Here is a 24,956-nt window from a genome sequence, read left to right as displayed (position 1 = left end):
GAGGACAGGTCAGCAACCCATTGAAGCTTTCAAGCACTGCTCCTCAGTACCAGGTAGGTGGCTAGAGAAACCTCTGCATAAAAAAATACAAAAATTCCTTCCAGTAGCACCTTGGTAAAGGGTAAAGGGACCCCTGACCATTAGGTCCAGTCGTGGCCGACTCTGGGTTTGCAGCACTCATCTCGCTTTATTGGCCGAGGGACCCAGCGTACAGCTTCCGGGTCATGTGGCCAGCATGACTAAGCCACTTCTGGCAAACCAGAGCAGCGCACGGAAACGCCATTTACCTTCCCACCAGAAGGTACCTATTTATCTACTTGCACTTTGACATGCTTTCAAACTGCTAAGTTGGCAGGAGCTGGGACCGAGCAACGGGAGCTCACCCCGTCACAGGGATTCGAACCGCCGACCTTCTGATCAGCAAGTCCTAGGCTCTGTGGTTTAACCCACAGCACCACCCGTGTCCCTGACCCCCACAATATGTCCTTGTTATTTACCTTAGATACTGAAAATGGGCTTCTAACTATGACACTGCTAGCTGTTTGGTTACAGGTGACCCCTGGAAATGCTGGTCAGAGAGCCTTGAGCTGAGGTTCCTGCAGAGCGCAGCTCTTGTTGTGGCAACAGATGAAGTCACAGCCAATTGCCGTCAGCAAGAGATCTGAGAAACAGAAAGCTACTCAGGGCCGGGGCAGCAGGGAGAGGAGGGTGAAATATTTTTAGGGCCAGGAGAAGCGCCTGGCAGGGCAAGAACTCACATTGAAGAAACAGTCTCCCGAGAGAACGTGATGCTTCTCTGTAGGAATGTAAACCCAGGCAGGGTAAAATGCTAGGATACATAGCTTGGGGAGAACGTACCTCGTGAATCACCGGGCTTCCTCGCTTTGACATCTCTGCACACATTCTTCCATTGCTGGGAGCACCCAGCTGAATCGTTTCCCCTCTTTATGGAAGGCAGGCTGCACCAGCAACCAGAGAACCCCAGAATGAGTGGTTTCTTCATTTATATATTATATTGCATTTATAGTCCAGCTTTTTTCTCCGTGGGGTTTAAGGTGGTTTAAATGGTTCTCCTCCTCCTCCTCACTGAATCCCCAAAGCAATGACCCTGTGAGCTGAGAGCCCAAGGTTCCCCAGTGAGCTTCACAGATGAGTGAGGATTCGAACCCAGGTCCTAGCCTGACAACCACTAGACAACGCCGGCTTGGGGAAGGCTGATGCAGGCAATTAAAGGAGCACAGTCCAATTTTCATAACATTTGTGTGTCAAGCGCTTCATTGCCTTGGACCCTACAAACCCACGCAGTCTTAGAGCCAAAGTAGCCATGACATGTGTGTGTGTGTTGTTGTTTTTTTCAAAAAAGAAAATCAGATTGAATGGGGACCTAATAATTTTGGGGATTGTGGCAGGCGGGGAGGGAGGTGGAAGTTTAACCCTTTCCTTCTTTGCTGAGGATAAACACATATGTTGAAACTGGGTGTGGGAGCAACTGTTCCTTTCAGGGATACCAAATTCAAAGCAGGGGGTTAAATCTGGGGAGGAGAGGGTTAGATACTCCCCTCATGCCTGCTCTGATCCTCTTAATTATCAGCCTTCTCAGCTCCCCCCTCCCAGAAAAAAAACCCTACAGCTGACACATTTATAAGGTCACATCACGGTTTGAGGTTCTTTTTCATTTCTTTGGATAATAATAATAATAATAATAATAATAATAATAATAATAATTCTGGATTATTCTTCCCAGCCACTCTGGGCAGCTCCCAACAAAGATTAAAAATACATTAAAATATCACACATTAAAAGCTTCCCTGAACAAGGCTGCCTTCAGATGTCTTCTAAAAGTCTGGTAGTTATTTTTTTCCCTTGACATCTGATGGGAGGGCGTTCCACAGGGTGGGTGCCACTACCAAGAAGGCCCTCTGCCTGGTTCCCTGTAACTTGGCTTTTCACAGGGAGGGAACTGCCAGAAGGCCCTCAGAGCTGGACCTCAGTGTCCGGGCAGAACGATGGGGGTAGAGATGCTCCTTCAGGTATACTGGGCCAAGGCTGTTTAGGGCTTTCAAGGTCATCACCAACACTTTGAATTGTCCTCGGAAACGTACTGGGAGCCAATGTAGGTCTTTCAAGACCGGTGTTATGTGGTCTCGGGGGCCGCCCCCAGTCACCAGACTAGGCAAGGTTGGGTTGTGGTCGCTCCTTAGGCAACAGAAACCGCTCTGTATATGCTCAGAGGGATGCTCATTGATGTTTTTATTCCTCGTGTCATGGAGTGCTCTGAGTTGGGGGAGAGGCTGTTCTGTTCTTCCTCTCTGGAAAGCTGTGCCAAGCTAAATTATGTAAGAAGGCGAGATGTTTATTAATTCCAGCGCATTGTATGTTTGTTTTCTTCTCTTGCAAACACTCGGAGAGCAATGCTCTTTCCCTTCCCTTTGGGCCTGATATTCACACCGTTTGCCGCAGGGTGTTGGTTAGTGGAGTGGGGCTTGGAATCGAATCCCCCCGCTCTCTGGAATCGGAAAGCCAGAAGGCGCCCCTGAACTCTGATAACGCCCCTCGCTCGCCTGGATGGAGGGCAGAGAGGAGCTTGTCTGGAAACTGCTGTACAAAGGCCAAATTTGCATGGTATCATAGCCTCGCAGAGTTGGAAGGGATCCAAGGGTCATCTAGTCTGACCCCCTGCGATGCAGCCCCGCCCACTTTTCCTCTCGCCCCGCCCACCGTTTGCATGCTGCCATTGTGAGCATGAGCAGTGCTTGCTACGAAAGTGAAATCATCGCTGCTGGGATAGACACCCACCCTTCTCTCTAAAACTCCCACAAGCAGAGGCGGTGATTTTTTTTTTGTTTTTAAAAAAGGAGAGCTCTCAAAATGATTCATGCCAGAAAACTAGGCTGCCTGCATACTGTTGGGGAAAACGACTCTCCTCCAGATTTATCGGGCGTGGGCGAGGAGGAGAATTTGTTTCTTCAGACTCTCCCTTGGCATTCTTTTCACTTCCCCCCCCCCCTGGTTCTGTGCTGGGAATAGCAGCGAAACAGGCTGGTGTTCAACAGGCGAAGCTTTACCTGTCTGAGCCCTGCAATGAAGGGCGATGCTTCAGCTGTGTTTTGTTTATTTATTACTGGGTTTATATCTTGACTTTTTCTGCAAGGAACTCAAGGGAGCATAAATGGTTCTTCTCCTCTTCATTTAACCGCCACAACAATCCTGTGAGGTAGGTTAGGCTGAGAGTCAGTGATTGTGTTATGTACTGAAGTTCTCACCCTGGGCCAGCAGGGGGATACTGTAGATAGTTATGCAAATAAGGGATCGAAAGTGACGTTCAGTGATTGGATAGTTTTAGAAAATTGTTACAGTTACGTTGTACTGGAGCTCTATATAAGCAGGCTGACTGAACCCTTCAGTTCAGTTCTGTTCTGGCCTGTGAATAAACAAGAGCTGTTTGAAGAATCGCTGTGTCGTCTGATATGTTCACCCACAACTTAACAGATTGGACCAAGGTCACTCAGTGGGTGTCATGGCCAAGTGAGGATTTGAACCCTGGTCTCCCAGGTCCTAGCCCAACGCTCTAACCATTACCCCGCACTGCCTCACTGCATAGGAACTTAGGAAGCCAGCTTCTACAAAGTCAGACCCATTGGTCCTGCTAACTCAGTATTGTCCACACGGACCGGCAGCAGTTTGCCAGGGTTTGAGGCATCCCAGCTCTACCTTGAGGTAGCATTGGGGACCTTCTGCATGCAAAGCAGGTGTTCTGCCAACGAGCTACACCGTTGAATTTCTGCCTGTTGAGAATTTCTGCCCACTGAAGGCAGAGAGCCACAAGATAAGCAAATGTCCAGCCCACGGGACGTTCAGAGTGGCAGAACACTGCCCTTTCCTTGTTCTGCTATCGCCGTGGTGAATGGATGACAAAGCTCTCACGGCTCTGTGCGAAATCTTGTGATATACTGTATTCTTTGCTCTATAAGACTCACTTTTTCCCTCCTAAAAAGTAAGGGGAAATGTGTGTGCGTCTTATGGAGCGAATGCAGGCTGCGCAGCTCTCCCAGAAGCCAGAACAGCAAGAGGGATTGCTGCTTTCGCTGCGCAGAGATCCCTCTTGCTGTTCCGGCTTCTGAGATTCAGAATATTTTTTTTCTTGTTTTCCTCCTCCTCCAAAAACTAGGTGCGTCTTATGGTCTGGTGCGTCTTATAGAGTGAAAAATACGGTATATATTTTTTCTGCCAGATTCATTTCAGCACAGCTTGACTCTTTCGGGTCGCTGTGAGTTCTTTGTGTGGCAGGAGAAAGAGGCCAACCTTTCTCCTGCCCTCTAAAGCAGCTGTTTTGGTCGGAGACCCGGAGCTAAAATTCCAGGAGACGTGGGATGAATATGTTTGGGGGGCCAAGAGCCAAAGGCTTCTGAGCACCTGGCCTGAAAGACAAATGGGCCAATGACAGAAGTTTTGACAGAAGGTCTGAGGTTTCTTAGAGCTGCCAGCCCTCGCCTTAGATTTATAAGGACGGCATCTGAAAAATTATTGTAAAATAGTTTTCCTGGCTTGAGCAGCATTGAGCTGATGCTACAAACCTGCTGTAAAAAAAGAAAATTCAGGTGTGCTGATGCTTGCTGTGAATTCTGGCTCTGATGCTTAGAGGTGGCGAAAGGGAATTCAGTTCAGGTTGAATACAAAGGCAAACCTACCAAATCTGCAAACTGAACCCGAGCCGTCCTTTGAAATCCTTTGCCTTTTGCCAATTCAGTTCTCAAGCCTAGTAATGTGTGCAAAATTTGTTTGCTTATTTAATTAAGCTAGCTATGTGCTGCTTAACCACTTAAATGGTTTGTGAGGATACGATACAAAAAAAAAACCCAACAGGAGTCAAAACTTTAAAATCAGACTTTGATTAAAATGTTTGCTCGATTTTTACTTTTTGCGTATTCAGTTTGAATATGCCGTGTGCTTTACATTAGTGAAAACAACATACAAAAATGTGTTATATTATGTGGTATTGCTTTGCTAAAGCTAAAGACAAAATTATGAACAAAAATCATTACATGTTTGGAGATCCGCACTGAAATGCTGGTTTGTTTGTTTTTCGGTTTTGTTTTTTTTGAGGACTTTGAAAAAAAAAATAACCACAAACTGACGTCAAAATGTGTAGAGCTGGATTTAAGATTGGAAAAATGAGAAATCCATTCACTCATTCCTATTGATATATTAAGTTTCATAGAATCATAGAATTGTAAGGGACACCCAGGGGTCATCCAGTCCAACCCTCTGCAATGTAGGAATCCCAGCTAAAGCTGACTGAAAGAGTCAGAGGAAATGAATCACATGAACCCCCCTGAGGACTAGTGAATTTATTTGTAAAGAAAAAAGGCAGCTGATGACGTAAACTGGGACTTAAGTACATAGCGAGAGCCCTACGCCATCAGACCAAATTGTCCATCTTAGCACAGCATCCTGCTTCACGTAGTAGAGAAGCAGCTGGTTGGATACTTCTGGGAAACTCTCAAGCAGAGGCTGAAGGTGATAGCCCTAACTTTGGTGTTCCTCCCAGCAGCTGGTGTTTGCAGGTAGACTGTCTCTGCACATCGAGGCTCCACGTTGCTGGGTGCCTCCTGGTTGGTGCTGACTCTCAACGGGGCCTTCTCGGTGGTGGCTCCCTGATTGTGGAATGCCCTCCCTGTCAATGGCCAGAAGAGACTATTCCCAGGAGCCTTGAAATGATTAGCTCCGGGGACCCATGATTGCCTTAAAAGGTTTTCGGATATCTTAATATTTTTCAGATGCTTTTATCTTTAATTTTCTGGTTTTTGTTGCTTTATTTGTGGCCTCAAATTCGCTTGGGAGATAGGGCGGGCTAGATATAAATAATAGCACTAGTACCAACAGCTGAAGTTTGAAATAGTAAAGTCCTAGGGAAGCTGTACTATATACAGTAGATACATAAATAGATAAATGTGTAATTCAGTGCTCAGGGTGAAGAGTATGGGAATTAAAACAGGGAAGGAGTTTGATAAGCTGAAGTAACTGTGTGAAAATGCACTTAGCCATGTCCATTTCGGGACGCGGGTGGCGCTGTGGGTTAAACCACAGAGCCTAGGACTTGCCGATCAGAAGGTCGGCGGCTCGAATCCCCGCAACGGGGTGAGCTCCTGTTGCTTGGTCCCTGCTCCTGCCCACCTAGCAGTTCAAAAGCACATCAAAGTGCAAGTAGATAAATAGGTACCGCTCTGGTGGGAAGGTAAATGGCGTTTCCATGCGCTGCTTTGGTTCGCCAGAAGCGGCTTAGTCATGCTGGCCACATGACCCGGAAGCTGTACGCCGGCTCCCTTGGCCAGTAAAGCGAGATGAGTGCCACAACCCCAGAGTCGGCCACGACTGGACCTAATGGTCAGGGGTCCCTTTACCTTTACCTTTATGTTTATTTCACAGAGTAGCAACACCTCAGTGTGATTGAAGAGGGTGGGCGATTAGATAATGAAGGATGTGAGCTTCAGAGTTAAGCAGAGCTCTCCTTCACGCGTTGCTTTGCAAAGCCCCAATCCAGAATTGGCATCGCAGGACCGAGCCGAGTGTTGTTCCTTAACACCAGGAAAATTAGAGGTTTTTAACCAGGAGTTGTGGTGGGTGCATTGCAAATCACCCTCCTCCTCTATCAGGAACCCTGATGCAAAAAATCCTTCTTCCACCACCCCAAAAACCTTCGTGGAGTGAGAAAAATGTCCGTCGAGAGGTTAAAAAGAGGGAGGGAGACATGACTGAGTGCCACATTTCCACCGGGCCTCAGTTTGAGTGCATTGTCCGCTGCGAAAATATCGCTCTGCCTTTGCCAGCGGAATTACAACCACGTAAATCCAGCCTGGATGGGAGCCAAATTGAACACATTGTCTTTTGCATAGCCAAAGTGTACAGTTGGCACACTCAGCTGTCTCGCTGGTACATGAGAACTGCTCATGTTCTCTTGTTTCTCTCTTGCCCATCCCCCTTTTGAGCTCTGCTTCCCAGCTTTCTTCATTCTGCCACCTGGCGTTACTTAGGGAAAGGTTTGGCTCAATCGGTAGATCGTTGGCTTTGCATGCAGAAGGCTCCCCCGGTTCAATTCCTGCCCGGCGTCTCCACATAGGGCTGGGGAAAGTCTTCCATTAAAAAACCTGGAGAGTCAATGCCAGGCTGCCTAAACCAGCCATACCCAGCGTGGGCTCTCCCAAGGGTTTGGAACCACAGCTCCCCTTGTTCCTGCTGGGGCTGATGGGAATTGTAGTCCAAATCACAACGAAGAGCTAGTGTGGTTAGTCAGCAGGGGTCAGCAAACTTTTTCAGCAGGGGGCCGGTCCACTGTCCCTCAGACCTTGGGGGGGCGAATTATGTTTTTTTGGGGGAATGAACAAATTCCTATGCCCCACAAATAACCCAGAGATGCATTTTAAATAAAAGCACACATTCTACTCATGTAAAAACAGCAGGCAGGCCCCACAAATACAGCGGTACCTCGGGTTACATACACTTCAGGTTACACACTCCACTAACCCAGAAATAGTGCTTCAGGTTAAGAACTTTGCTTCAGGATAAGAACAGAAATTGTGCTCTGGTGGCGCGGTGGCAGCAGAAGGCCCCATTAGCTAAAGTGGTGCTTCAGGTTAAGAACAGTTTCAGGTGAAGAATGGACCTCTGGAACGAATTAAGTACTTAACCCGAGGTACCACTGTAGTTTGCAAAGGGATGCATTTTAAATAAAAGCAAACATTCTACTCATGTAAAAATACACTGATTCCCGGACCGTCCACAGGCCGGATTTAGAAGGCAATTGGGCCGGATCCGGCCCCGGTCCTTAGTCTGCCTACCCATGGATTAATGCAGCCATGGGCAAACTTGGCCCTCCAGATGTTTTGGGACTACAACTCCCATCATCCCTAGCTAACAGGACCAGTGGTCAGGGGTGATGGGAATTGTAGTCCTAAACATCTGGATGGCCAAGTTTGCCTATGCCTGGGTTAGTGTCAGACTAGGATCTAGGAGATCAGGGTTCGAATCCCCACTTGGCCATGAATCTCACTGGGTGACCTTGGGCTAGTCACTGACTCTCAGCCTAAGCTACAACCAGGTTGTTGTGGGGATTAAATGAAGAGGAGGAGAACTTTGGGTTGTTGTGCGGAATAAATGAGATGGGGGGTGACTATGTATGTGCCTTGAGTCCCTTGGACAAAAAAATTCTATAAATGCAATGAATGAAAAAATGAAACAAATGAATGAAAAATGCCTGGAGGGCACCATGTTGGGGCCAGTCGACACAGAGAATACTGAACACCTCTGCTCTTAGACCAAGTGGAAGGCTTTGCAGGCATCAAGGACTTGCAAAAGCCATGCCTAATGTGGATACTCACTGCAGAATTGAGGGTTCACCACACAGCTCTGCCTGCCTGTCTGCCTCCTTAGTTAAAACCAGCCAGGGGGTGGCTCTGCCTGTCGTTAGCGCCATCTACTGTTGATCTCCTGTCCTTCTGCCCTATCAGCTGCAATGGGTACCAGCCACCACTGTGGCAGAGGTTATCGCCTAAGAACAATAATAAGCTAAGTGTGGGGGGAGGGGAATAGCAAGATGGACCACACTGGACATAAGAAAATAAATGCTTCCTATCTGTATGTGTGAGAACCTTTTCATTAAAGGTTCTTTTTCATTAAAGAACCTTTTAATGAAGGTGAAAGAGGAGAGCGCAAAATATGATCTGAAGCTCAACATCAAAAAAACGAAGATCATGGCCACTGGGCCCATCACCTCCTGGCAAATAGAAGGGGAAGAAATTGAGGCAGTGAGAGATTTTACTTTCTTGGGTTCCATGATCACTGCAGATGGTGACAGCAGTCATGAAATTAAAAGACGCCTGCTTCTTGGGAGAAAAGCAATGACAAACCTAGACAGCATCTCAAAAAGCAGAGACATCACCTTGCCGTCAAAATCTGCATAGTTAAAGCTATGGTTTTCCCAGTAGTGATGTATGGAAGTGAGAGCAGGACTATAAAGAAGGCTGATTGCCAAAGAATTGATGCTTTTGAATTATGGTGCTGGAGGGGACTCTTGAGAGTCCCATGGACTGCAAGAAGATCAAACCTATCCATTCTTAAGGAAATCAGCCCTGAGTGCTCACTGGAAGGACAGATCCTGAAGCTGAGGCTCCAATACTTTGGCCACCTCGTGAGAAGAGAAGACTCCCTGGAAAAGACCCTGATGTTGGGAAAGATGGAGGGCACAAGGAGAAGGGGACGACAGAGGACAAGATGGTTGAACAGTGTTCTCAAAGTTACGAACATGAGTTTGACCAAACTGCAGGAGGCCGTGGAAGACAGGAGTGCCTGGCGTGCTCTGGTCCATGGGGTCACAAAGAGTTGGATACGACTAAACAACAAAAAAATCTGTACGTGTTATGCTTTCATGTCCAAAAGACTTTCCCCACATTATCTAGTTGCTATCTTTACAACAACCCTGCAAGGCGAGCCAGAATTCATATGCCCCATATTGCAGATGTGGGGCAGGACAAGGGAGCTAAAGGCGAGAGAGTCGCTTGCCAAATGTTGGTACTAAAGGGTTAAGAGGTAACAAGTCGCTCTAATCACTGAGCAGCTGGAAGTCATTAAGCATCCAGGAATGTGAGTTAGTTTGTATAAATAGTCAGTTCACCTGTGTGTTCTCCCCTTCCTCTCTTTGACCTGACTCGCAGACTCAGTTTGTGGCCATGGGCGTGTTTGCTGATATGAGTTAAGTTTAGAGTAAAGTTTTCTTTATACCGGAGATAAAAGCATGTGTGCTTTATCGCCAGGGGTTTTTTTTTTTTTTGTAAATAAAGTTTTTTCCTGAGTTCCAAAGTGCTTGCTCCAGGATTCTTCATTGAAAGGTACTGACTCTCCTGCCTTCTTCAACCGCTGCACGAAATTCTCTGCTGAGATAAGATTTATGGCGTTGGAAGCGCACTGGACGTTTACTTAACATTAAACTAATTAAAGTTTAATGGACACCTAAGGTCTGCTGGTGAGTCTGTGGCAGTGGCCTGAGTCAAAGGGGAAAGCTGAGAAGCGTATCAAAGAGAAGACATGGGGAATGGATGGGTTGAGGGTAAAAACGAACTTGCAAAAATAATCAGCCTGGATAGCTCAGTTGGTTAGAGTGTGGTGCTGATAACGCCAAGGTTGCAGGTTCAATCCCTGTCTGGGACAGCTGTGTATGGGTGTGGACTAGATGACGCTGCAAGTTTAATACACCATAATAGCTGTCTAAATATTCATGATAAATCAATCCTCCCACTGCTTAGGGAAACGGTGCCCCAGAGAGAATCATTGCTGGCTGATCTTCTCATTTTAAATTGCCTTTTAAGCCTTCTGACCTGTGAAATGGAATTGCAGGAGAAGGAGGAAAAGGAAGGCTTTGTGCAAACTGTTGGCACTGATGGGGGAGCTAGGTGCATGCTTAAGGGTGAACATAAGAAGAGCTTGCAGGATCAGGCCAATGACCCATCTAGCTCAGCATCCTGTTCTCACAGCGGCCAACCAGGTAGGAAACAGGATCCGAGCACAAGAGCCCTCTCCCCTCGTGTGATTTCTAGCGACTGCCGTTCAAGTCATTAATGCCTTTGACCAGAGGATAGTCATCATGGTTAGTAGCTACTGATAGCCTTCCCTTTGATACATTTGTCCAAGCCTCTTTTAAAGCCATCCAAGTTGGTGGCCATCCCTGCATCCAGTGGGAAGGAGTTCCATAGTTTAACTATGCACTGCATCAAGGACTTTTTAAAAAATCTGTCCTGAGCCTTCCAAGCATTCAGCTTCATTGGAGGTCCATGGGTTCCAGTGTTATGAGTGAGAGAGAGAGGGAGGGAGGGAGGGAGGGAGGGAGGGAGAGAGAGAGAAGCGTTTCTCTATCTACTATCCATCCCCTCTTCCAACTGCAGTCTGCTAGTGCTCCTGAAAGCATTCCCAATCCATCCTGCTGGACAGACTGGGCTTTATGTGGCTTATGGAATGGGAAGAGACAAATTCACAGGGGACGATGGGCCTATTGCTTGAGGTTTTGGGGGGTGGGGGGTTCCAGCCAGCCAGCGGTCCAGCCCCTGCCCCGCAATACTCCTTTCCATTCTTCCTTCCTTGGATTTCAGCCCACCCCGACCCTCCACTCACTAATCAGTCAGTATTCCACATCCACAGAGCATGCTCCGTTCTTATTCGCCTATTTGGGGGGCTCCTACCCACCTATAGGTAGGGACGCGGGTGGCGCTGTGGTCTAAACCACTGAGCCTCTTGGGCTTGCCTATCAGAAGGTTGGTGGTTTGAATCCCCGCGACGGGGTGAGCTCCCGTTGCTCGGTCCCTGCTCCTGCCAACCTAGCAATTTGAAAGCACATCAAAGTACAAGTAGATAAATAGGTACCGCTCCGGCGGGAAGGTAAACGGCGTTTCCGTGCGCTGCTCTGGTTTGCCAGAAGCGGCTTAGTCATGCTGGCCACATGACCTGGAAGTTGTATGCCGGCTCCCTTAGCCTATAGAGCGAGATGAGCACCAACTGCAAAGTTGTCCGCGACTGGACCTAATGGTCAGGGGTAGCTTTACCTTTACCCACCTATAGGGATCTCTTTCCCTTAAAAAATGTTTGAACTTCTCCAGACCTTTGATTACATAAGGATTGGCACTCACACCTGAACTTGGGAAATGGAGAAAACAATAGTGAAATAATGATGATGATGATGATGATGATGATGATGATTTTATTATTTATACCCCTTCCATCTGGCTGGGTTTCCCCTAGCCACTCTGGGCAGCTCCCAACAGAACACTCAAAACAGAATAAAACTTCAAACATTTAAAAACTTTCCTAAATGAAGCCTCCAAGTTCCTAGGTAATATACCTCCGGGTGAAGCACTGCTTGTGCATTTCTCAGAATTTGCCAAAGCAATTGGCTAGGGCTATCATATATCAAACAGTGAAAAACCAGACTGAAAAGTTGTTGAGCGTTTTTTTTTGGGGGGGGGGGTCCAAAGTTGCTGTGCTTTTGCTTTTCTTTGCTTTTGGTTTTTGCTGAGCTTCTTTTGCAAAATGGCAATATAAGCCATTTTGAGCTATTTTTATGGGAAATTGGTAAAAATGACACTGACAATATGGAGTGCCATACGTCTGGATGTTTCCCCGATTTCCGCCCAGACGCTGCTGCCGACTGCAGTATTCCAGATATGTCCGGGAAATTCTGGACGCATGGCGACCCTTTGTTTGGCTAATCAGTGTGGGAAGCCGGATGTCGAAGGAGGTGGACTTTTTGCTCTCACACAGCAGGGCACTTTTTATGTTCTTGCATCTGGCTCCTGAGTCTTCATTCATGAAATTGTTGCAGCCTCTTCTTCCCAGGCCTAAAGAACCAGGGTGCATCTATTTAGGAGATCAATGGGTCATGTTCAAAGGGAAAGGGCCATAGCTCAAGGGTAGAGCATTTTCCTTGCAAATTCAATCTTGGAAAAGACTCCCTGCCTAAAATCCCAGAGAGCAACTGCCAGTCAGTGTAGGCTATAATGAGCTGGATTGACTCCATATACGGCAGCTAAGAAAGCTCCTATGTTTTTTTAAAAAAATATTTTTATTAGTTTTTTAGCATATCATTTTCAAGTTATAAAAGTATGTTTAATATCTTATACAATTTTTTTTTACTTCCATCAATCACATCTGAAAATTTTCCAATCTTTTCACTTCATATACCTTTCTTATTTTCACTATTACATTTAAATCTCATAATGAATGTCTCCCTTCTTTCTCTTCTTTGCAATATTTCATATATTTCTCCTTACAAAACTTCTTGTAATCCTACTAGTGTAATTTGTTGATTACAGTTGCTCTTCAAATAATTTGTATATTTCTTCCAATCTTCTGTAAATCTCTGGTCCCGCAGGTTTCGGATCCTTCCTGTCATTTTATCCAATTCCGCGTAGTCCATTAATTTTGTCTGCCATTCTTCTTTCGTTGGTATTTCTTCTTGCTTCCATTTCTCAGCCAACAATACTCTTGTCGCTTTGGTTGCATATAAGAACAATTTTGCATCCTGTCTATTGATATCCTCACCTATAATGCCAAGTAAAAATGCTTCTGGTGGAAAGCTCCTATGTTTTGAGCTTCAGGACATGGGATCTGTCTGGCTTTAAAGCCAGATAGTTCCAGGGCAGGTAGGTAGCCGTGTTGGTCTGACGCAGTCGAAATAAGTAAATAAAAAATAAAAATTGTCCAGCAGCACCTTAGAGACCCACTAAGTTTGTTCTGGGTATAAGCTTTTGTGTGCATGCACACTTCTTCAGATACACTGAAACAGAAGTCACCAGACCCTTATATATAGTGTGAGGGTGGGGTTTTTCTCAGAAGGGTAGTAGTAGAAAAAACCCCAGCCCACCCTCACACTATATATAAGGGTCTGGTGACTTCTGTTTCAGTGTATCTGAAGAAGTGTGCATGCACACAAAAGCTTATACCCAGAACAAACTTAGTGGGTCTCTAAGGTGCTGCTGAAGGGACGTGGGTGGCGCTGTGGGTTAAACCACAGACCCTAGGACTTGCCGATCAGAAGGTCAGCGGTTCGAATCCCCGTGATGGGGTGAGCTCCCATTGCTCGGTCCATGCTCCTGCCAACCTAGCAATTCGAAAGCACATCAAAGTGCAAGCAGATAAATAGATACCGCTCTGGCGGGAAGGTAAACGGCGTTTCCGTGTGCTGCTCTGGTTCGCCAGAAGCAGCTTAGTCCTGCTGGCCACATGACCGGCTGTACGCCGGCTCCCTCGGCCAGTAAAGCGAGATGAGCGCCACAACCCCAGAGTCGGCCACTACTGGACCTAATGTTCAGGGGTCCCTTTACCCTTTACCTTTAAGGTGCTGCTGGACAATTTTTTAATTTATTTTGACTTCTAGGGCAGTGTTAGGAACTCGGATATATAAGCTAGGCACCCGATGGCGGCTCCTTAAACCAGGGAATGTCTGGTTGCCTTTTTGCAGCCAGGTGGCTAGAAGGTCATATTTCCCCCTATTTTCAAACTAGACTGGATGGTAAACACAAATAACCAGCGTGGAAGGACCCAAGATGCAATGGGATGCAGGGGGTGGGTGGGTTAACTCATTCCCCCTACCATAAGGGCAATCTTTGCTATGGGAGAAAAGCTTCCATTGGTGCCTGTGGGAGTTTTCTTCCCTTTGCAAAATAGCAATGGGTGGGGGCTGCTTTCAGTTGAGTCTGCGGCAGAAGCAAAGGGTTAAACACACACACACACACACACACACACACACACACGCCATCACCTCTATCTGATAGGTCCCTCCACCTGGCTATTTTGTTTGGGTTTTTTTAATCAGCTGTATGATGCCAAAGGCCAGATCCATCTCACCACCAAAGCCATACTGCGCTGTTTTGTTTTTAAAATAAATCAGCCCTGCGATGCCAAACTATATGACAAATGTCATGTGTAGTTTGGACCTCAGCTCAGGAAGTAGGAACTGAAAAGCAACAGTGTCATCTTGATTTAGCAAGTGGGAGATGCCAGTTCTTCTTAACTCTTGTTATGGAAACATCTCGTTTTTGATTAATTCTAATTTCATTCTGGGCTTTATACAATCCTCACTCCCAGGCTTGACAGTCTATGCAGCACAAACTTCCTCATTTCCTCAGCGTTCCAAACCTCTGGCTGCGATAATATTTTCCATTTTTGCTCGAGCCAGTTACGGGTGCTCATTTCTCTGGTGCAAAGGAATTCACCCAGGGGCAGGATTTGTGGCTGGGTAGGGAGTCAAGAGGGGACTAAACCACAGAGCCTAGGGCTTGCCGATCGGAAGGTCGGCGGTTCGAATCCCCACAACGGGGTGAGCTCCCGTTGCTCGGTCCCTGCTCCTGCCAACCTAGCAGTTCGAAAGCACGTCAAAGTGCAAGTAGATAAATAGGTACCGCTCCGGCGGGAAGGTAAACGGCGTTTCCGTGCGCTGCTCTGGTTTTGCCAGAAGCAGCTTAGTCATGCTGGCCATGTATTTGATATTTTATGTGCACCACCCTGAGACCTTTGGGTATAGGGTGGGATAGAAATTAAATAAATAATAATAAAATAGTAATAGGCTTCTGCGCTAGCTGTACATGCTGTAGAGTGAGCCTGTGGCACCTGCTTGCAAGTAGATTTACTCATCTGTAAATGCTCTAAATCTTATTTTCTGCACCAAGGATGGTTATAGAAGTGATTAATTTTTTCCCCTTGGCATGAAAAAGCAACAGTTCTCCAGAAGCCACTGTCCTTCCATTCTGTCGGCCCTTGATTTCAGCCCTCTAAAAAATAAAATAAAATAAATTCCTGGACAGCAAAATGCCTCCCATCATTTCTATGCAGCCTCACTTTGCTTCCGTGCAAAAACAAGAGACTATTGTTATGTAACTCTTCTCCTTCTCTCTCCCCCCCCCCCCGCTGCATTGAGTAATTGGGGGGGGGGCAGGTTTGTTTTGTTTTTTTGCTGAGAATAAATGTTAGAATTCTCACGGACAACGTATGAACCTTGGCTCCTCTGCCGAGAAACTAGCCCTGGAGCGCATCTCTGCTTTTGGAGATTTCATAAAAGAGCTGGCTTTGCCTGAGAAGTCTCTAAATCTGTTTTGACATCTTGGTAGTGCTGAATAAGTGGCTGGCCACTTTATTAGAAGACGGAGATCTCTCCATCGTGGCTCCCTTTACAGAGGCAGTAGAGGCTGGATAATATTCTTGCATGCCACTCCAATCTCTGAGCGGCGCAAGATTCCCAGGGTTCAAGGCTCTTAACCCAGTGTCCGTGCTTCCTTTGGAAATGAGGCACAGAGGAGATTATGGTGTCTTTATGTGGTTTATTTGCACATATCTACAACCTGAACCTACAATGGAGGGTGTCAGGGAACGGACATCAGAGATCAACGGAGAGGGAAGTCGCTTCGAGGATGCAGGGGAGGGAACCAGCAAGGAGAGAGAGAGAGCTTCCGCTGGGGAAGGAAACCAAGGTGACACCAGGAAGAAAGGGGAGGCTGAGAGTACTTCGGAGGGAAGGCTCCGAGACTCTTCCAGTGAGATCAGTGGGGAGAGCGCAGGACCTCCGCTTGGCACGCCTACTCTGCGCAGAAGGCTTCCGCGCAGAGAAGCTAGGCGGAGATTGGGGGTCAAGGAATTTTTATGTTGGAAGAAGTTCAGGAAACGCCCACTGACGGATTCTGGCAGTGATTAAAACAGTCGCATTTGCAAGGCGCTGTCAAACCAGGGAAAGTTTGAGCTATATAACCTGCTTGGAGCAGTTTGGAGTTTTACGCATGAGCAACACCATTTCCCATTACAGAGGGCTTTACAGCAAGAAGAAGAAGAAGAAGAAGAAGAAGAAGAAGAAGAAGAAGAAGAAGAAGAAGAAGAAATAATAATAAAATGTTATTTATATCCCGCCCTCCCCAGCCGAAGCCGGGCTTGGAGCAGCGAACAACAGTAAAAGTAACACAGCATTCTAAAATCAATTCATTCTAAAATCAATTCAAAATCAAATTAATGGCAACCATTGCACTAGAGTTCTATGAGGATTACCAAAGGCTGTGCCTTGGCCAAAGGCCTGGTGGAACAGCTCCGTCTTGCAGGCCCTGTGAAAAGATGTCTAGTCCCGCAAGGCCCTAGTCTCTTGTGACAGAGCATTCCACCAGATTGGGGCCACAGCCGAAAAAGCCCTGGCTCTGGTTGAGGCCAGCCTAACCTCCCTGTGGCCTCGGATCTCCAAGATGTTTTTGTTTGAAGACCATAAGGTCCTCCGTGGGACATACCAGGAGAGGCAGTCCTGTAGGTACAAGGGTCCTAGACCGTATAGGGCTTTAAAGATTAAAACCAGCACCTTAAACCTGATCCTGTACTCCACCGGGAGCCAGTCACCCCCCCCCCCAAATTTCAGCTCCATTCGGGGAATCACTTCACTACCAAAAAAATTAAATATGGGATCAAACAACTGCCCCCCCCCCTCCTTGGAATAAAACTTCATCAATGTCCCTGTCACCTTCTGCGTCTTGGCCTGGGTGGTGAGGGAGAGAGGGGAGAGGACTATAATTGTGCAGGCCAAAATCCAACAGGTGCAAATGCAGCCAAGAGGAAAGCTGCACCTGCAGAATTTTGGCCCGCTGGTGCATAAGACACAAGAATCAACTTTGGTGGCCTTGCATGTATGTGGTTCCTTAGCTCTATAAATCCGGGACTTCTCTGCTCCAGTTTTCTCACCACTGTCATCTGATAATGACAAATCACTCTTTGTTTGACCATTGTCGATATTGTGGCTAGAGTAAATATTTTCTATGCGTCGCCTCTGACATCATTTCCTCAGGTTTATGAGATCTGGGCTTTGAATTGGCAGCAGTCTAAGGGGCTGAAAATGCCTGGAGCTGCTCTCTGCGGAAATCCGATCAGGCTCTAGAGGGGTTATGGACACATTTGTGTTTCCAAACATTTAGACTGGGATTATAGCAGCCAAAGGAACAATCATCAAGGGAAGGCAGAGAAGGATGTGTCAACCTTGTTAGACAGCTCTAGGCGAGAAAGCAAGCAAATAAGTGACGTGGGCTGGAGATAACTTGAGGGTGCCTTTGAGCCAGGCAAAGGGTGACTTCCCATGTTAGAGGCTCCAGGGCAGGCTGTAGCAACCTAAAAATCCGAGATTAAAATCAGTTGTAGCAATTCATGACTGTGCTCTATGGAACTGGGTGATAACCAACTCTGGAAAGTGAAATAGCATACATTTGAAACACCATTGAAGAAGCCTACAAAGACCCCATTCCATATGCCCCCCCCCTTTGTGATGTTTTTGTGACATTTTCGAGTCACTTCCAGGTTTAGTGTGTGTGCAGTCACACAAATATCGGACGCACCTAAAACAGTGGCTGCCTGTAGTCCTCTTTTCCACCTGAGCTCTGCTTTGACCTTGGGAGTCAACTAAGGGATTGAAATCCAGAAGAACTGATAATAAACACCAGATCTCCATCTTGGTACCCTCTCTTGGGAAAACAGCATTTTAGAGCTAGTTCTCTGACCAAACTCTCAGCAGTTTCCTTGTTGTTGTTTAGTCATTTAGTCATGTCCGACTCTTTGTGACCCCATGGACCAGACCACACCAGGCACTCCTGTCTCCCACTGCCTCCCGCAGTTTGGTCAGACTCATGCTAGTAGCTTCGAGAACACTGTTCAACCATCTCGTCCTCTGTCGTCCCCTTCTTCTTGTGCCCTCCAGCTTTCCCAACATCAAGGTCTTTTCCAGGGATTCTTCTCTTCTCATGAGGTGGCCAAAGTATTGGAGCCTCAGCTTCAGGATCCGTCCTTCTAGTGAGCACTCAGGGCTGATTTCCTTCAGAATAAATAGGTTTGATCTATGGGACTCTCAAGAGTCTCCTCCAGCACCATAATTCAAAAGCATCGATTCTTCGGCAATCAGCTTTCTTTATGGTCTAGCTCTCACTTCCATACATCACTACTGGGAAAACCATAGCTTTAACTATACGAACCTTTGTTGGCAAGGTGATGTCTCTGCATTTTAAGATGCTGTCTAGGTTTGTCATTGCTTTTCTCCCAAGAAGCAGGCGTCTTTTAATTTCGTGGCTGCTGTCACCATCTGCAGTGATCATGGAGCCCAAGAAAGTAAAATCTCTCACTGCCTCCATTTCTTCCCCTTCTATTTGCCAGGAGGTGATGGGCCCAGTGGCCATGATCTTCTTTTTTTGATGTTGAGCTTCAGACCATATTTTGCGCTCTCCTCTTTCACCCTCATTAGAAGGTTCTTTAATTCCTCCTCACTTTCTGCCATCAAGGTTGGGTCATATGCATATCTGAGGTTGTTGTTTCTTCTGGCAATCTTAATTCTGGATTGGGATTCATCCAGCCCAACCTTTCACATCTTGCCATCTCATTTTTGACCACATCCAACTTACCAAGGTTCATTGCTGCAGTTTCCTTAAGAAATCCCTTTACTGAGCCGTGTTTCCAAGAGATGCCCACTGCAGTCTTGGATAGCTGCTGCAACAAGGTCCAGTACGTGGACAGACTTTGCATTTGGGTCAACCTCAGACGGAAGACATCACTCGATATCTGTTACTCTGCCTCCTACATAGAGACCCAAGAGATCGCTTTCTGAAACCTTTGCTCACACCAGCAAACATGGCACACCCAGGCAGAAATGGTCCGGTTTCTTTTGAGTGACAATAACAGCTTCGTAACGCAGAGGAGGGCATTGCTGCGTTGTGTAATAAACAAAAATCTGCCCTTATTCCCTTATGGGGGACACAAGAGCCCTTATAGAGTCCTTTGTAGGTTCTCCATCGGAGAAAATAACAGAGGCCAGCCAGAGAATATGGAGAAGCAAAGCAACTTGTAAACTTGATCTTTATTGAACTGTTGCAACAGGGTGTTCCCCTCACACGCAGGAAAGGAGGAGGACCCTGAACAAAGGTGTGCCCACCCTTATATAGTCCAAGACCACCCCCAGAAACATCACACATACATCACAGAAGGGGTGTAGCTCAAGACCACCTCCCAGATACATTATACCTACATCACAGAAAGGGCGGTCTACAACAGAAATCCGAGTGCGTTATTTATCTCCTGTTTGGCAGGTTACCTGTTAATGGTCACTTGACTGGATTATCTGGGGAACCTGGCCAGTCTTTCATAATGACTAATACTTAGTTCCTGAGCCAGGTCACAGGCTCACACCCTATTCATACACAGGCATACCCTTAAGACAGGATTTGTGAACGAAAAGACAATGGGGAGGCTTTTCCACTTTCCTTTGACCTTGCAGAGAAATATTTGAGGTCAATTTGGGAGGGACAAAATGGTTTCAGGATTTTTTCTGTGGTGTTTCAGACATGTGGTTTATATATGCAGTTATGAACATTTATCATAGATATATGACCTTAAATTTTTTATTTCATTTGGCTGCAAATGAAAAATAAAAACCAGGAACAGGGAGTTAGATAAAATCACTATAAATTGTTGAGGAGTGTCGGAGGTTTAATTTGAAATCAAGTTTGTTGGTGTCTCTGCCAACCTCTCTCTTATATCATGGATGTTGGCTCATATTATGGACGTACAATCTGCATTGCTTATTTGGTACTGTTGCTGCGGGTTTGTCTCAGCCTTTGGCTAGAACAACAAACTTATACGTATGTAGCTTGCGCCTGTATGGCTGTTCTCTTTTCCAAGACTGCTTGCTGCCTGGAAAGAAAGGGCTGTGTTGATACTGCCCTAGTTAAGCATCTGACCCACTTGTGGCAGTGCCTGTGGGGAGTTAAGGATCTGAGGATGTCATCTGACAACGCTGCCTGTTTTCGTCGCGTTCACCCAAAGCAGTGTGCTTTTCTTAAGTGGATCAGAAAACAGAAGGAAAAGCAAATTAGGAGGGAGCAGCAGAGGTCGTTTCATCTGTTGGACTACAACTCCCATCATTCCTGACCATTCGCCACAGTGACTGGGGCTGATGGGAGTTGGAGTTCACCAACATCTGGAAAGTCACAGGTTCCCCATCCCTGCCTAGAGGGGTAACAGCAGCTGTGGCACAGTACTAGCTTCTGGAATCAATTTGGTAGGAGTGGAACAGTGTCCCCTAAATTCCAACTGTCTCAGGTGACCCAGAAGAATTTGATGAAAAGTCACTGAGAGGTCCAGTAGAATGATCACTCTCCTCTAAAGATGTAGATTGCTGATAGCAGCCACTGATGTAGATCCAGTCCTTTTCATTTTATTCAGTCATAGAAAATCATCTAGCCCAACTCTCTATTGTTCATTTTATTGATAAATTTCTATCCTACGTTTCATCCCAAAAAAGCCCAGTGCGGCAGAACCTTTGCCTTGAACCCAGATTCTTTGGAGTCTAGACCAGGCATCCCCAAACTCGGCCCTCCAACTGTTTGGGGACTACAATTCCCATCATCCCTGACCAAGGGATGATGGGAACTGTAGTCCCAAAACAGCTGGAGGGGCGAGTTTGGGGGGTGCCTGGTCTTGATTAACTGTCTCATGCAATAAATCTGAGAGCTGACCCATTTTTCTTTTGCTCAGTTACCCCTCACTTAATAAAGCCCAGAGTTAAGCGACTGCAATTTTGCTCAATTACTGTCCTGTAAAAGGCAGTTTGGAAATGAACCTATTATTGAGATCTGCCTTATCTAAAAGGAAGGAGTTTTGTTGGGGGTTTCCCCCCAGAAGAGGTTGGATTCCAGCCTCCTTTTAACACTCGGGGAGGGGGAGCCGCCTTTTCTCTAGGCTATAACATTATTTACCAAGGTTCTTGTGAAGCTAGTCAACTGGGTACTTCATACTTGCCATGACGGCTACTAGCCATTTCTTAATGGTGACCTGCACTATTCATAACACAGGAGTATTCTTCACAACTGTGAGCGGGGCAGTAGGGGGTGTAAGTGAAGACAAACAACAACAATTAACTATAAAGTTGTTCACTCCTCAGGCTGCACAGATAAAGCATTTTGGTAACCAGTGTGGTGTAGTGGTTAAGAGCGGTGGACTCGTAATCTGGTGAACCGGGTTCGCTTCCCCACTCCTCCACATGCAGCTGCTGGCTGACCTTGGGCCAGTCACACTTCTCTGAAGTCTCTCAGCCTCACTCACCTCACAGAGTGTTTGTTGTGGGGGAGGAAGGCAAAGGAGATTGTTAGCCACTTTGAAACTCCTTCGGGTAGTGATAAAGCGGGATATCAAATCCAAACTCTTCTCTTCTTCTTCTTCCGATTGTGTAGATAAAGTATAACTGATATGAATTCTACAGGCTGTGGTAGTAGTGTGTGAAAACGGTCCAGATCAACGGATTCTCAGGCATGCACCTCCCGATGGTGGAGATGTCAGGTGTCTTCCTGGCACCCAGATATCTTCACTTCACGCATCCGGCGGATTCCAAAGCATTGCAGACAGGGAGTCTCTCTCCCAACTGAATATGGAGGTGCCAGGGACTGATCCTGGCTCCTTCTGCAGGCAAAGAAGATTCTCTACTGCCAATCCACAGCCCGGCTCCTACAAGATTAATTGAATTATAAAGGCACAAATCTGGGAGAAACCGCAAGCCCTTTCAGAGGATAAAGTCCAAATTCCAAGTGACGGCGATAAACTAGACTCTGGTTACCCGAGAGACAGCAAAGTATGTGTGTGTTTTACAGTAGAGTTTATGGACAAACCCAGTGTAAGCGAGTTCTAACTTTATAGGTGCTGTTACAAGCTGGTAAGCCCAGATTTGTTATGTTCCATTTCAGACATGATGGTCTCCCAATACTATACTTTCTTCAGCTTTCAGTTTATGCCAGCAGCGTGAGCTTGCAAAGTTAGCGTGCTCTTTGCCCCTGCAGGCTGATTTCAGTGCTAAGATGCACACAAACCTTAGGATAGTAAGAGGGTGGCGGATTGGGTATCTGTGTGTTTGGCTTATCTGATGGATGGGGAGGAGTAGTGAGGAAGTGGCTGCAAGGAGGAAACCAGGGGTCAGCAAACTTTTTCAGCAGGGGGCTGGTCCACTGTCCCTCAGACCTTGTTGGGGGCCGGACTATATTTTGGAAAAAAATAATGAACGAATTTCTATGCCCCACAAATAACCCAGAGATGCATTTTAAATAAAAGCACACATTCTACTCATGTAAAAACACCAGGCAGGCCCCACAAATAACCCAGAAATGTGTTTTAAATCTCGATTTCTTATTCTTCCGGTAAGTTTCGCCATTTCTGCATATTCCATAAGTTTTTGTATCCTTTTCTTCCTTTGCTGGGATGACTTCTTCTTTCCATTTTGGGGCAAGTAACATTCTTGCCGCTGTAGTTGCATACATAAATAAATTTCTATACGATTTACATAGGTTGTTCTATCCCTTTGGCAATCTAAGGTGTATCGGTCTAATCCAGGCTTCCTCAAACTCAGCCCTCCGGATGTTTCGAGACTACAGTTCCCATCATCCCTGACCACTGGTCCTGCAAGCTAGGGATCATGGGAGTTATAGGCCAAAAACATCTGGAGGGCCGAGGTTGAGAAAGCCTGGTCTAAACAACAGAGAGAGAGAGAGAGAGAGAGAGAGAGAGAGAGAGAGAAGTCAGCATAGACATAAAGGTATGTGGATAGTCTGGGAATCTGGAGGTTCCTCAATCTCACCTACTGTGCTGGTTCCGAGGGTGAACCGTGCAGCGAGGTCCAAGTCCAGTCTGAGGTCAAGGGTGCAGTATGGAGGCTGTCCGTCAAGGCTGAAGCTGGGTCCAAGGCAGGGAGTCGGGTGAACTCAGGAACTCTGGCAGGAGAGCAGAACAGGGTGCAGGCAGGAACAGGCTACCAACAATGTTACTCCCGCAACTTGGGGCTGGGGCTGGTCGGCTTTTATCTGCCCCGAGGCATAGGGTGGCCCCGATCCACAGGTGACTCACCTCTCCTGGCCTGGAGGCGAGCACTCCTCCTGCGGGAACTTAGTTCCCTCCGCCTCTCTGCCCTGAGCCTCTGCAGCTCAGGAGAGGCTGGAGGGTTACTGGACCCAGAGGCAACCTCACCTTCCCCCCATGGGGCTGAGAGTGGCGCACCTGCAGGCAATGGGTCCTCCATCACCTCAGGGGCCAGAGCAGACTCAGCTGGTGCCTGCACCTGAGGATCCAGCACAGGTGAGGACCCTTCAGGCTCATGCTCCAGCCCCGGCTCAGCTGGTTCTGGAGGCGGGGAATCCTGTGCAGGCTGGGATCCCTCAGGTTCAGCCTCCGAGTCCGAATCCCAGGCCATCACACCTCCATGCTAGCCCCTCTTTTGCAAGCTGAGTTGCACCCAAGCCTCCAATAGATTAGCATTCTGGTTCTTCTGACAGCAGTGTTTTTCTTATTGTTCTACATGCATGTTCTACATGATTCAGAGGAAGTCCAAACAGCCACTGTGAGCAGTAGGCACACAGGCTTGCAATGACCTTCACAGCAGAAGGCCAGGGGGAACAGGGCAAACTCACCCTTTGTATGTGATAGTGTGTCTCCTTTATATGCCCCAATCCAGCTGTAGCCACAGTTCCAAAAATATATATATATTAATTTTAAGTTGTGCCAGAATGTAGGTGGGAATGTGTGTTTCAATGTGCATCAAAATGTGCCCTGCATTTGATTTTTCCATAGGCATTCAGAGTTAGATGCGTTTTCCAAGGTGCATTGAGATGCAAAAACCAGTCTGTGTCTGAAATTCCTGATCTAGCCAGTGCTGACACGCACAAAAACCTTGCTGACCTGCATGAATCTCCTTATCTGGTTTGGAGCAACAGATCTCTTGTATCAGATCAAGAGTCTATTTTGCCCGTTTTTCCTAGCACCAAGAGTAATGCTAGCAGTCTCCTCCAGGAAATATCACTTGAGTACAGCAATAACGCTTGGAGTTTGCTTGCTTCTCCATCTTCTCTGCAAATCTGGTCTGTTTTTTCCATTCTGATTGAGCTTTGCACAGGTATTTCATTTATGTAAATCATTCCGAAAGTAGGTAAAATGCCGGCATCAGCTTAAAAATCCTTCTTCCCTGAAGACATGATATAAAAAACGCAGTACCAGTCTGTTAAAATCTTCGAGAATCTGTTTGACGTGGGTAGTCCTAACCTTCCCTTTCCGTCCATTTAAGGGAGCTTCTCAATCTTTCATTTATTCAAATGTATTTACTGCCTTTTGAGCTTTCAAGGCAGTTTGCAGCATAGTGATGTACTTAAAATGCTTAAGATCAAAGCTGAAGGAAAGTGAAAAGAGGTTGGAAGATAATATCACCTGAAACAAGCCACAGCATTAGTGATGCACATAGTGTTTTGTAGAATAACATCAGTGCTTCTTTTTCTGGGGGTATTAAGGTAAGGTTACCAGATTTTTTTCAATGAATCCGGGGACACAATCAATCAACCAATCAATCAATCAATCAATCAATCAATCAATAAATGCTACACGTTGAGGAGCAG

General features: G+C 46.6%; 1 protein-coding gene and 1 non-coding gene across 2 annotated transcripts in view; both read left to right on the top strand.

Annotated features, from left to right (window-relative positions):
* VIPR1 (vasoactive intestinal peptide receptor 1) overlaps positions 1–24,956 on the top strand; it is a 106,530-nt gene that overhangs the window by 7,871 nt on the left and 73,703 nt on the right. The window lies entirely within an intron of this gene.
* Positions 10,127–10,200, top strand: TRNAI-GAU (transfer RNA isoleucine (anticodon GAU)). Its single transcript has one exon. It is a non-coding gene; the product is annotated as a tRNA-Ile (tRNA).

Source organism: Podarcis raffonei, chromosome 12 (assembly GCF_027172205.1).
Source record: "Podarcis raffonei isolate rPodRaf1 chromosome 12, rPodRaf1.pri, whole genome shotgun sequence".
In the NCBI taxonomy this organism is placed as follows: domain Eukaryota; kingdom Metazoa; phylum Chordata; class Lepidosauria; order Squamata; family Lacertidae; genus Podarcis; species Podarcis raffonei.
The sequence above is the reverse complement of the archived record's forward strand: the minus strand, read 5'-3'. Positions and strand labels throughout refer to the sequence as shown.